Source organism: Adiantum capillus-veneris, chromosome 1, assembly GCF_014529385.1.
Source record: "Adiantum capillus-veneris isolate H3 chromosome 1, ASM1452938v2, whole genome shotgun sequence".
Classification (NCBI taxonomy): Eukaryota; Viridiplantae; Streptophyta; class Polypodiopsida; order Polypodiales; family Pteridaceae; genus Adiantum; species Adiantum capillus-veneris.
The window spans coordinates 95605967-95619595 of record NC_140931.1 but is presented as its reverse complement, the minus strand read 5'-3'; positions in this window follow the sequence as shown (position 1 = coordinate 95619595).

The window sequence follows — 13629 nt, the reverse complement described above, 5'->3', positions numbered from 1 at the left end:
AGGTTGAACTCTTATAGGTAAAAGAAAGATTATACAAGGATATGCAAGAAGATGGCGCAGACAAGTGGAGGCTACGCTGGCTAAACAAGAATCCAAGATACTTGATTCTGTTCACAAGAGCACCTGCGAGCTTACAAAAAGATCCGAAATTTTGTCATGTACCTCGAGTAAGGACATGGCAAGCACACGAAGCACTACAGAAGAAGAGGCCAACATGGCTAAATTTTCCCAGGCTGCCAGCTCTAGAGAGACGTCAAGCAACATAAGAATACATGGTGAAAACCCTAACAGGCACCATGAAATTCTTCAAAAGTCTGCCAAATGTCTCCTGTGCCATGTTATATAATTTTTTTCGGATGCTACTCACATGCATACAGGTCTTCAATGATACTGAGAAGACAAGAGCCTCATGGCTCTCATTTTGGGACGAAAACAAAGGCCTCTGCTATGATCTAAGTGGACAACCCTTAGAGAAAGTTCTTTATGGATTTTATGCCCGATGCATGTTTCTGCCCTTGCACAATATGCTAGCTTTTGAGGAGGCATTCTACACTGGCTTCTTCACCTGGAAAACGAAGATATTTGCGCCGGTGATAAGCAACCTCACAACAACATTTGTAGGATACTCGGTGGTGGAACTGAAAAACAGAGTCACCATGCAATTTTTGCAAGTGCTAGAGACGTAAAGTCAGATGTCAAAGAGCACTAGAAGCACTGAAAGACCGCCTCGCCAGCCGTCAACCCAAAGATTACTTCAGCCCATAAAGCTGTGTCAAGGGATGACGCAGGCAAGGAGGGGGGGAATGTTAGCAGCAAGCTACTGCAGACATCATTTTTCGGAGTTCTCCTTGTAAAACGATTATTATTTTGATAAATCGGGAATATTGTAACTCCTATTTTCTTGGTAAATTTTGTAATTAATGAGCCGCGGCTACAAGCTTCCAGATTGTATCAGCCAGTCAATTCCTAGTTTTTGTAGAACTCCAGATTATTACTTTTGACCACCCAAAAACCATGGCTAAGGTATAAAAGCCAATTTTTGTAAGTTTTTAATAAGTTTTTGGATAAGAAATACACAGCGTGAGCTAACGACGCTCACTCCTCTCCTTCTCGCGCTTCCTACTCCCTCTCCAGTTGTCACATTGCAAATGCGTTTGTTACATTGCAACCGCAAGTAAGAGCTCTACGCATTGACGTAAGCCATTCACAGTATTTTGTAGCTTTTGGCGTCGCCGACCCGCGGCCTAATTTCTTCATAACTAGGAATTTACACTTTTAAAACAAAAACTAAGCATAGGCGGGGTATTGGGGCATCATTGCTAAGCATTTTGTAGATGCATTCTGGGTCGAAAACGACTAGGTCAAAACCCCACTACTGTTAATAATCGCGATTTTGGAACTTGACCTAAAGTGGGTTTGAGGCCATAGGCATGTGTGCTTAGGTATTATAAACTTGTCCTAGAAGTTTTCTTACGTTTGGATGTCATTTGATGTTGTAACGGATGTGATTCGCTTGACGATGAGCGATTGGCTTTTGGTGATTTCAGTCACCTGAGTGTAGCTTGAGTTAGATGCAAGTTGTTAGTTATTTTCCAAGATATTGACAACCTCTTGTAGCCTCTATGCACTAGTCGAGTCATCTTCCTCCCATGGTTTGACAAATTAATCGTGGTTCTCGCTAATACTGCAATAAGATAGGATGGTGAGGTTAGACATGCATCCCACAAAGTGTAGCTGCTTATGGACTCTCCAATCACCCACCCTCTCCTCTCTGTAGCACTGCTCTGTCAACTCCGCAAGGGTGGCGCCCCTTTGTAGTGCTTCATCAAGCCACCCTCTCTCCTTACACAACTGACGTTACGCTCCATCCGAGATCCTCCGAGTAGCACCTCTTCCTCAGCTATTCTTTATTGTATTTGGCCAGCCCTTAACGGCCCAGCAGCATGCATGCAGCCCACCCTGTTTGCGCTTTCAAGCCTAGAGTGCTCCTCCTTTCTTGCATTTCGGAGGCCTCGCTTATACAATAGGCCGTCCTTAGCCTCCTCTGTCATAGCTACCACTGCTCTCACTCAACTGGCCGCTCTTTGGAACTCCCTCCCTTGCTTTAGCCAATAGCAACCTCGCTATAGGTCGCCCCTCAACAAAACTGGCCCGGCTCCCCTCTGCAAAACCAGCCCATGAGAAAGCGGCCCCAGGAATTGCCTCCATGTGTTGCCCAACACATCATCATGGTGCAAATCAAGATGAGCTCCATCCCTGTCTCCCAACCGGCCTCACTATTGATATGGAAGCCTTTCCATATGGAACCCCTCGCATGCGGATAACACCTCCCCTCCACACAACTTGCCGACCTTCCTTATGCAAATTGTAGCGTCACCCTTCCATTGCAGAAAACGAGACGTACTCGTTTTTTTTTTAATGTTGAATCCAATTTTAATCTCTTAAAGATCCCTTGCTTAGCTCTGCTTCACACATCCTTGACCACCTCGAGCACTTGTCAAGAGTATTACACCCTCAATACATTTAGAGCTGCATCCAGTGTGTAATAGCCCTCGATGGACTAGCTGCAATATACTTGACTTAAAGCACATGAGAAGATTGGAACTTGCCAAGCTTGGGAAATCATTTTGCATACATCATGGAACCACCTATCGACAATACCCACTCACCATTCCTGGCAAAGATTTTGAGCTGCGTTTGACCAATTAAGAGCCACATCTGGCATACACATCCCAATCACATTTTTTTCAATCTGCATCTAGTACCTATTCAAGCATTCCCCCATTAGGCTACCGATTTCCACACACTGCTACTGGCACTTCCATGGGTCGACACAATTTGGGTGCATCAACATCACTGAATTATCCACGTTAGTGATTCAATTAATGCAACAAAAGTCCAAGGGTCCTACTGACACGCACATGCGTGAGCACGTGGCTACACAGGGGTAAGGCCTTTCTAATCAGGGACAAGGTCCATCTGCTAATACTTTACACACTCTCACTGCAAAAGAGGTGTATGAGTTGTTGAAAAATACCAAACCACAGACTTTTAAGGGAGAAGACCGAGACCACAATAACGATGCAGTGAATATCTTTCTTAGCAAGTGGGATGGAATTCACGCCTTACGACATACTCCAGACGCAGTCAGAGCAGTGCAAACAAGTTTAACTCTGGAAGGCAAGGCCTACAAATGGTGGATGTCTCTCAAGGAGAAGACTGTCATACCACAAAGTTGGGCAGCTTTTCAAGCTATGTTTCCCAAAGAATTTTTGCCTATTAACGAGGCAGATCGGAATTGGTCGGCTTGGAACACGTGTTCCATGCATCAATACCCATCATTACTTGAATATATATCTCACTATCGAGATGTTATCCTCAAGTTGGAAGGCCTAGATAACTTTGAGCAACTACAAGGGTTTATACATGGTCTGACACCAGAGCTTCAGAAGCACGTCAAGACCCAAGACCCTAAAACACTTGAGGAATCCATAGTGAAAGCACATATTCACGATGATCTAGATGAAAAGAAATCACATCATAATCACGTGCCTGCTAATACACATGGTAATACACGTACACAGTATGGGCACAATAAAAGGAAATTCATAGTAGCCAATTCAGAAGCATCTAAAAGACCCAAGGGGTCTAGAGGTCCTCTCTCTCTTGAGGCCTTTGATAAAGCTAAGAAAGAGAAATTATGTTTTCAATGTTTAGGAAGAGGTCATGGAAAAAAGGATTGTCCCAAGGGGAAATCTGCTGCTCATGGCAAGGAAAAAGCAGTGCACACGGTGCAACTCCTGCCTCTTGAGTCTTCCTCACAATTCTCTATAGTGGAAGTAGCACACACCGAGGTGGTGCATGAATGTTGTCTCACGGCTTCCATGTGGCAATAGACCTTCGGACCACATGAGTTAGTACATATGCACGGATCTCTGCAAGGGCACAAGGTGCGCATATTGGTAGATGACGGTGCTACTCACAATTTTATCAATTACGGATTGGTGAAAAAACTTAAACTGCCTCAAACTCCGAGTACCCACTGCTACAAGGTAGCAATGATGAATGGACGTGATACCAAAATCTGGGATACTCAAGTCCGAGCTGTTCCGTTGGAAGTACAAGGCTACTCCACATCCTTGGATTTTCAAGTTATGAACATGGAGAGGGCAGACGTGGTCCTTGGTAGGGAATGGTTGCATAGCCTAGGACCATCTCTGAAGCGTAGTTATGAGCACAACACCTTGATGTTGGAATCCCATGGCGCACATGTGTTGTTGTTAGGAGAGAAGGATGTACCTTCTTCACCATTGGTATGTACAGTTGAGCTTATGCAGCTCATTTTTTATAATGAAATAGATCAAGTTTTCTTGTGTTACTCATTGTCTAATTTTCTTTCTAACATTGAATCTGTTGAACATTCCTCAACGCCGCATGCTTCTCTCTCATCTCTTCCACCAATGGCTACTTCCAAACAAGAAAAAGTTTCTAGTGAGTTACAAAAATTATTAAAGGAATTTCAAGATGTTTTTCCTAATGATTTTCCACCAGGATTACCGCTGACATGATCGGTGCAACATAGCATCGATGTGGTTGCAGGCATTAAACCTGTCAAAAAACCGCCCTACTGTATGAGTTACTCTGAAGCTATTGACTCTGGAACATCAGCTTGCTAACTACCTTAGCAAAGGGTTTATCCAACCTAGTTCTTCACCATGGGCTTCTCCAATCCTATTAGTGGAGAAAAAAGATGGCAGTATGCGCATGTGTGTAGACTACCGTGGCTTGAATGCGGTTACTGATAAGAACAAGTACCCATTACCACGCATGGATGAGTTATTCGCCAAACTCACTCATGCTCGTATTTTTACAAAAATAGACTTCCGGTCACGTTATCACCAAGTCCGTATTCGACTTGCTGATATACCCAAAACTACATTCGGAACAAGGTTTGGACACTACGAGTTTTCGATGATGCCCTTTGGGATAACCAATGCGCCCGCAATATTCATGACACTTATGGATAGTGTCTTGAAGCCGTACTTAGGCAAATTTTTCATTGTTTTTCTCGATGACATTCTAGTCTATAGTGCTTTTGCAAAAGAACACTTACAACATGTGAGGCAAGTATTCGAATTTTTACGAACAAATAAATTATATGCCAAGGAATCTAAGTGTGATTTTTTGAAAGAATAAATTCACTATCTTGGGCATGTTATTTCAGCTAATGGGCTATATATGGATCAATCCAAAGTGGATAAAATCCAGTAGTGACCTTCTCCTAAAAATCTGGTAGAGTTACATACTTTTTTAGGATTTGCACGTTTTTACCGAAGGTTCGTTAAAAACTATGCTGATATTGTTGCTCCCATGACGGATCAACTGAAAGACAAAGGCAAATCTTTTCAGTGGGGACCCTCTCAACAACACAGTTTCGATACGCTCAAGGATGCATTAGCTACAACTCTCATACTAGCTATTGTAGATCCTTTGAAACCATTTGTTTTGGAAATGGATGCCAGTGACCGTGCTATTGGAGCAGTTTTGTTACAAGACGGACGGCCAATTGCATTTGAAAGCAAGAATCTTGATGCATCTCAGTAGAACATTAGGCAAAATTTGAACTCACAAAGGGGTCCTTTAAGAAATTTGAATTTACCTCTCTCTACCGAAATGGGCGCAGGGATAATTTTTTGCAAATAAACTCCAAAGTTGGTGGAGGTTTGACAGTTAGAATGTCCTCTTCAAGCTCTATCTACTGATATATAGCATGCCATGAGATTCCTCATATTTTAGAAGATTCTCTTTTTTATTTACCTATGATGTGACAACTCTGTCGGAATCTAAGTGAATCAAAAAAAGAATCAATAAAATATGAGGAATCTCATGGCATGCTATATATCAATATAGATAGAGCTTGAAGAGGACATTCTAACTGTCAAACCTTTGCCAACTTTGGAGTTTATTTACAAAAATTTATCCATGCGCCCATTTTGGTAGAGAGAGGTAAAGTCAAACTCCTTAAAGGACCCCTTTGTGAGTCCAAATTTTGCCTAATGACTACTCTGCTTATGAGTGCGAACTCTATGCAATAGTGTCTACCTTAAAAACATGACGGCGTTATTTGTATTGTGCTCAGTTTGAGATTGTGTTTGAACATGAAAGCATCAAATGGTTTACACAACAAACTAATTTGAAGGGTCGAAAAGCCAGGTGGGCCGAGATTCTTCAGGAATATGACGCTAAGCTGCGGTATTGTAAAGGATGATACAATGTGATGGCTGACTCTCTAAGTCGTATGCCAAAGATCAATTCTCTCTTGTTCACGGAACTTCGTAGTGAATTTTTTGGTTCTGTAAAGGGAAAATATGAGCATGATGAAGCATATTCCAAAGTGTGAAGCCATGTACAAATGAGGGATCCTTCTCACTCCAATGATGATAGTGTAACGTTAACCTCCACACATAGTTCTCCTCTATCGAGTGATGAACTACAACGATGGAAGAATTTCACCATCGACAATGGGTGTCTACTCCATAAGGGGAGAGTTTGTGTACCGACGGACATAGACATTTGGCGCCAAATTCTTTATGAATGTCATGATAGTCCAAGTGCAGGGCACCTGGGTATTAGAAATACTTATGCTCTTGTACAACGACAGTTTTACTGGCCTGGTTTACATGGCTTTGTTCAAGCTTATGTATTGCATTGCCAAAAATGTTAAGTTAACAAAGTAGAGCGCCTAAAACCAGGAGGACTCTTACATCCTTTGGATATTCCCAATGGAAAATGGGAAAGTATCTCTATGGACTTTATTGTGGGTTTACCAGCCACTGTACGAGGTCATGACTCGGTATGGGTGGTCGTAGACCGGTTGACTAAACTATGTAAGTTTATTCCAACCAAATCAACGGTTAAGACTCCATAACTAGACAAGTTATTTGTGGACAATCTATACAAGTTGTATGGTTTGCCGAGTAACATTGTCAGTGATCGTGATCCTAAGTTTAACAATCACGTTTGGAGGGTTGTGTTCAAATGATTGGGTACACAACTAAACCTCAGTACAGCCGATCATCCAGAAACAGATGATCAGAATGAACGAGTTAACCAAGTGCTAGAGGATATGCTAAGAGCATACGTTAGCAAGAAACAGTCAAACTACGAAGAATATTTTCCTATTCTCGAGTTTGCCTACAATAGTGCTAAGCATGTCACAATTAAATTTAGTCCTTTCATGCTCATGTATGGGTTTCAACCTAGGCCACTTGTTGCGTTGAGGTTGGAAACCGAAAAGCTCCAACAGGTGAAGGATTTTCTCCAAGACCACATGGATATGCTGAAACTCGCTCGTCAAAATGTCCGACAAGCGCAGGATCCGTATAAGAAGTACGTTGATGAGAAACGTCGGCAAGTTACCTTCGAGGAAGGGGAGGAAGTATTTTTACGTGTGCCAGAACATTCAAAAAGTCTAAAAACTGGGCCAACACCTAAATTATCTCCAAGATATTGTGGGCCTTTCAAAATACTCAAGCGAGTAGGTGATCGTGCCTACAAATTATTGCTACCTATACATTCTCGTATTCATCCGGTGTTTCATGTAAGCCGTTTACGTAAGTGGCTACAAGGGGATGACAATGTCATTGACCAACAGATTTTGGTTCATCTCCTTGAACCTCCTACCTTACCGCATGAACCTGAACACATTCTTGACTATCATGATTTACGTACACGTTGTCAAGAAGTAGGCGGTCTTTCCAGGAAGGCAACGGGCCTCTTTTTGTGAGAGTTTGTGAGGAAGCTCAAGGGTTATGAGAAAGAGCGAAGATGTTGATAACATAGCTTCTAGATCTAAAGAAGAAAGCCAAAGAAGCCGCTCACTTTTTCTTACAAACACACACGTGATGGAGAGAACTCATGAAAGATAGTCAGAACAAAACAAAAATAAAAACATCGAGATTACGATCATATCGTATCATGGGTAGGATAAAAGGGTTAATGGATGAGTTAATGATATTTAATCTTTGTTGTCCAAATAAGCTGCGGATTGCTCTTTGGAACTGTAGCTTTCTGCTTACTATAATGTATATGTTTTGTCTAGCGATTGGGATTAGTTGTGAGTACAAATCCTCTTGATTCATAATAAAATAACCACATTCACATCAAAAGAGAAGTCATAGTCAATAATAGGTAGTACTAGATGGGATCTGGTGAGAGAAGTATTTCGTTGAGCCTTTCACGACCAAATAGAAACACTATGCGTTGCTGAAAGTGAATCTTTCAACTAATCGAAATGTTGACCTTAATAGATTGCACTGAATGGAATTGAAAGAAATTACCTCTATGTGGATTATGGTTATTCATTAATGATATAATTAGTATGTTCAAAGATAAAGGTGTGAAAGAAGTAAAAGGAGAAGAAGAAGAGAGTTTCTCTCCCAAGCCCTATTGTTGCCCTTAGGCAATAAGGATACTACGGGGAGAGAAGTACCTGTATCAAGGAGATTCTAGAGTTTGTGGAAGAGAATGAGAACCTTAAGAGAGAGAGATGCTTGTGGAAGATGAAGATATGGTTACTAACCTTGTGCTCATAATTTTTTCCCGCAAGAAGGTTGTACCCATTACATTGACAAGGTTGCTGCTTGAATACCTTCCAATGAATCAATTAGAACACAACAAGAGAGATCGAAGGAGGAGTAAGATAGAATTAGAGATAGATCTAAATGTGGTGGTGGTATTTAAGATAGATAATGAGAGATAGAGATAGAGTTAGAGACAAGTATTGGACTAGATATGCAAATGAAAGTAAAACTAGCAACATATATCTTACATGAGAGCAATCGCCACCACCTTAATGGAGAGAGAAGATGAGGCAAGACTTCCACCTTTCTTCAAGAGAAAGTGTGGCACTAAGATGAGTGTGTCACTATGGAATTGAGCTATTCTCACTCACTCATAACTTTCCCCAATGAAGAGAAGGTTGCCCTTTTTATAGGTGAGGGAGCCATGTTTTACATAATCACTTGATTAGGCTAAAGAGTTAGTCCAAATCAAATGTTCTTTGGATATTTCTTAAAATGGGCAATAATAGGACTGAAAATATCATGAAATTCAGTATTTTTGGTCGTTGAGGCTCCATGTGGGTGCATGATGTATGTGGGCCCCACTTAAGCATCTTCTGTGTGGCTCTAGCAGGGGGTCCCAACTTGTGTGTCTCGACCTTCAAGGCATCTTTGAGGTGTCACATTCACATGCTTATGTCTTTTATCCTCCAAATATATTTTTTTATGGAAAAAGACCAAGATTACCTCTTTTCACTTGATTCACCTGTTTACCATCTCTTCTTGCAGTGTAGTTGTGAGAGGATTTTTCACTCTTTTTCCTGTAACTTTTGAACTGTAACTCAGATTGACATGCTTCAAAAGGAGAAATTGGCCTACTAAAAGAGCTTGAATTGGTTTTGTCCTTTTCTCCACGCCCTTAGGTTGGGATTTTCAAATTGGGATTGTCCAAGAAGCTTTGGATCTTCCTTTTCATAAAGTCTTGTAGTAGGTCCTTCCCTCTTGTATGTATCCAAGAAAGTATGCATTATTGAAGGGTTATATTATTAAATAAATGTGAAAAGAAGAAAATGATGTATATATGGTAGGGTATAGCTGAGATACTAGAAGAAATATAAAAATGCTTTTCCCCCAGACAAAAAGAGCCACAATCATTGATACTTCTCTTACAGTACTTTCTAATGGTAACGTACATTTATATTACTTCAAAGGTAATACTAAGGTATGGTAGAAAGATTTTATTTATGCATATGAGTATTATATGAAGTATACTTATGCATCAAAAAGTCACAAGATAAATCGTTTAATGTCCGTTCCCACTATATACGTGCCACAGCACGACATCCACCCCTTCTAAACCTGCACATCCTCTGGTATGTGCCACATTGTCTCTTTGTAAGATCAGACCTCTTGTACATCTTCCTTGCTTTCTTCTTCACTGGTTGATTCCAGAGCTTCATGTTCACTTTGATCTTCACCTGTATTTTGCACTTCTTCCTCATCAACATCTTCTAGATCATTGTCTCCTCTTCTCTTAAATATTTTAATCCTTTTTCCTGCAATGGGAATCTTTAATACTTTTTGAAATACTAGTGGGTAAAGCTCCCTCTATGCTAACTTCAATCTTTTCCAAATACCGGTGGTAAAGCTCCCTCTATGCTAACTTTAATCTTTGATTTTTTCCTTGCTTGATTCATGCTATAGCTAATCAACCCATTCCAAGTTTTCATTTTCTCCTCCTCCTCCTTGGATATAACACCAATTACTTCAAAGAATGATTACTATCTATAGCTTGGAATAGTACTTGTGGTCAAAATGGAAGCATTGACAACCTTGGTACTGCAGATGTTACATGTAATCAAGATCCTGGAGCCTTGGAATGGTTTATCCTAGGCATTTTACCCATCCTAAACCCTCAAGTAACTTTGTTCATCCACGTATGGTATGGAACCCATCCATTATTGTACTTGGTTTAACCCTCGACGATCAATCCTTTGGCCCCCTTGCTTGGGGCTTATGAACTTCCAAAGCCATATTTCCTAAGTCATAAAATTCCTTACCTCTTGCTACCCAAATCCAAATTGGTGTTACCATCAAACCTATGAATAGAGATTCTTTATGTTTGCCCTCAAGCATTCCTTTGCCATCTTGAACATTTAGCCCTTTTTTTCCCCCTTTAGCTCTTTGTGTTTTACCCCAAGCAAGCTTTGTATACCCACCACACCTTTTTTCCTCCTATAAATGCTCAAAACTTAACCTAAGCTAGCCTTTACATTCACCACTCTAACCTTTCTCTCAAAGAAACTGCCCACCTAAGCCTATTTCTAGCAGATCATCCCCTTAACACCTATCATTATTGCTCTTTTCTTGGTCTTCCCAGCTTGCTTTCATAAACACCAACAGGTGCATCACATGGTCCTCGTGTCAATGTTTGCCTCTTAAAATCATAAACGATGGGGTACACTATAATCTCCTCCTCGTATTTTAATCCCGTTTGCATAAGATGGTTTTCAATGAACATTCTTATGCTTCATCAAACCCTCTAGCCCTTTGTTCAACCATAAAACCCTATACAAGTGATGGTCCTTCTTAAACTCAAACCTTCATCACGGAAACTTGAATTTACCATTTCCAAGAACTAAATATTTTCACTCTCAATCAAGAGACTCTACCATTCCCAAGGAATCCCACTCACTTTCAATCAAGAGGCTTTGGGTACACATCCTTTATGGTTTAAAGATCATACATTTCATGTCAGGCCCATAAATGCTCCACCTAATCACTTTTTCCCTCCAAAAATTCTTATAAAAGCATAAACCTCAAGAGAGATTTTTTGTATCCATGCAATGCCCTGATGAGACTTTGTAAGTCGAAACGCGTTGGCAAATGCCATGTTTTAGTGAAATCTCTCTTTTTCCTTTATGACTCCCTTCCCTTTCTTTATGCTTACGTGAAGTACTTGCACGCTTGGCTTCTATAGTTAATCAAGCTGTAAGTAGCATTTTCATGCACATGCTTTACAACATACGGTCCAAACCATCTTTTTGAGAACTTGCGCATGACTCTGTGCTGGTTATCAAGGCTACTATCATACACTAAAACCCAGTCACCTTTGTCAATTGCTTTGCTCCTAAGTCGATGTCGCTTATCAAAGTAGTCCTTGTTTTTCAACCTTGAATTTTTGAGTCGTTCTTTTGCAGCTTCAATGTCTCCAGGTATTCTCTCTAGTTGCCTTATACGCAATGCAAGGAGATCTTCCCTGCTAAGCCCCTATTGCCAAGGTAGTACATTCCATGTGGGAATTGTATCTTCAATCGGCATCACTGGCTTTTGACCATACATTAGCTTCGCAGGCATGTAGCCAGCTACTGAGCTATGTGTTGTACAATCGGCCCATAAAGCATATGGTAATAGTTTTGGCCACTCACTAACTCTTCCTTCACAAGCCTTGGCGAAAGCTTTGATGATAGGAGGATGCCCTCTTTCACTCTTTCCATTGCCTTCAGGGTTGTAAGCTGTAGTAAGAGAAAGCTTGATTCCTAATCTAGAAAAGAACTCCCTTGCTTCTTCGGCATCCATCTCACCTCTATCTGCAGTGATTTTTTCCACACAACCATAACGGAAAATCACCTCATCAAGAAGGAATTTGCACATAGCTTCTGTGGTTTTAGCTCTTAATGCTCTTCCTTCAACCTGATTAGTTAGGTCTTCTCGTGCAAGAACCAAGTATCTCCTCTGCCACAGTCCTAAAGGCATTGTGACTAGATCCACAACCCATTTATAGTGCATGGCTAGTGGATATGTAGGGTGCAATCCATCACGATGTCAAACATTTGAATACATTTGACAAGTTACACATGACTCTACAAAATGAGATACATCTTTATACATAACCTTCCACCAGTATTTTTCTTTCAACTTGGAGAAGGTTTCCCACACACCCATGTGTCCAGCCCATAGACTCTCATGAAACTCTTGCATGAGCTTTACTTAAATCTCTTTTTTACATATAGCCCGTTGTGGTGTAGCACCCTTTTGTTTAGGATGCTTCCACAAGTAACCATCCCTCAAAAAGTACCCATATGCTTTCCTGCGTATCCTCTTGAATTCTTGTTCATACCAATCATTCTGTTTTGTTAGAGTACTCAAGTAGATTCCAATAAGAAGCCAATCAAGATGTGGTAGACAATCTGTTTCTACAACCACACATGCACCAATTAGGTACTCTCTTCCACTTTTCAAGGCTGTAACCATACCCCATAACTCTCTCTTTATCTGTGGATAGTTTCTTTGGCGAGCACTTAGTACCTTTGTTCCAAATCTTACCACATATCTGTGTCCTTCTTTGTCATCTTGCCCTATTGCACATCCAATCCCTGTAGGACTGGTGTCTACTGTCACAATTACTGGCCTTTGACACTCATAGTCTACCTTTCTCAAAGTCGTTGCTGACTGGAGCAACTCCTTTAGCTTTTTCATGGATTTTACATGTGCTTCTGTCCATTTAAACTTATGATTCTTTCTAAGCAGCTAATAAAGAGGATCAACTACATGTGCATAATGTGGAATCCAAATAACATAGAAGTCACATGCTCCCAGAAACATTCTAACCTCAGTGATGCTAGTGCATGTTTCTTTCATTCTTTGGATGGCATCTACCTTTGCTGGACAAGGTTTCCTACCATATGGCCCGCACATGTGCCCCACAATGAGCACTTCATTGACACCAAACATAGACTTTTTCCCTGACAATGTAAGATTCACTTCTTCCAACCTAGAAATTTTTTTATCACAATCATTTATGTGATTTACCACAAACCTGCGACATCCCTTGAGATCCAAAGCTTCATCTTTGTCACTTTCTTCACATCCTTTGATAGGCAAATCATCAATGAAAGGCATTGTGATTTGAGGAATAAAGTCACGTAAGACCTTATTCATCCCATTCATCATATGTGCAACCGAGTTGGTTGCTCCCTGTGGCAAGGTACACATCCTTACCAAACCCAAAGGTGTCCTCATGGTTGTCAAGTCTCTGCTTTCGATTGCAAGATGAAATTGATCATTC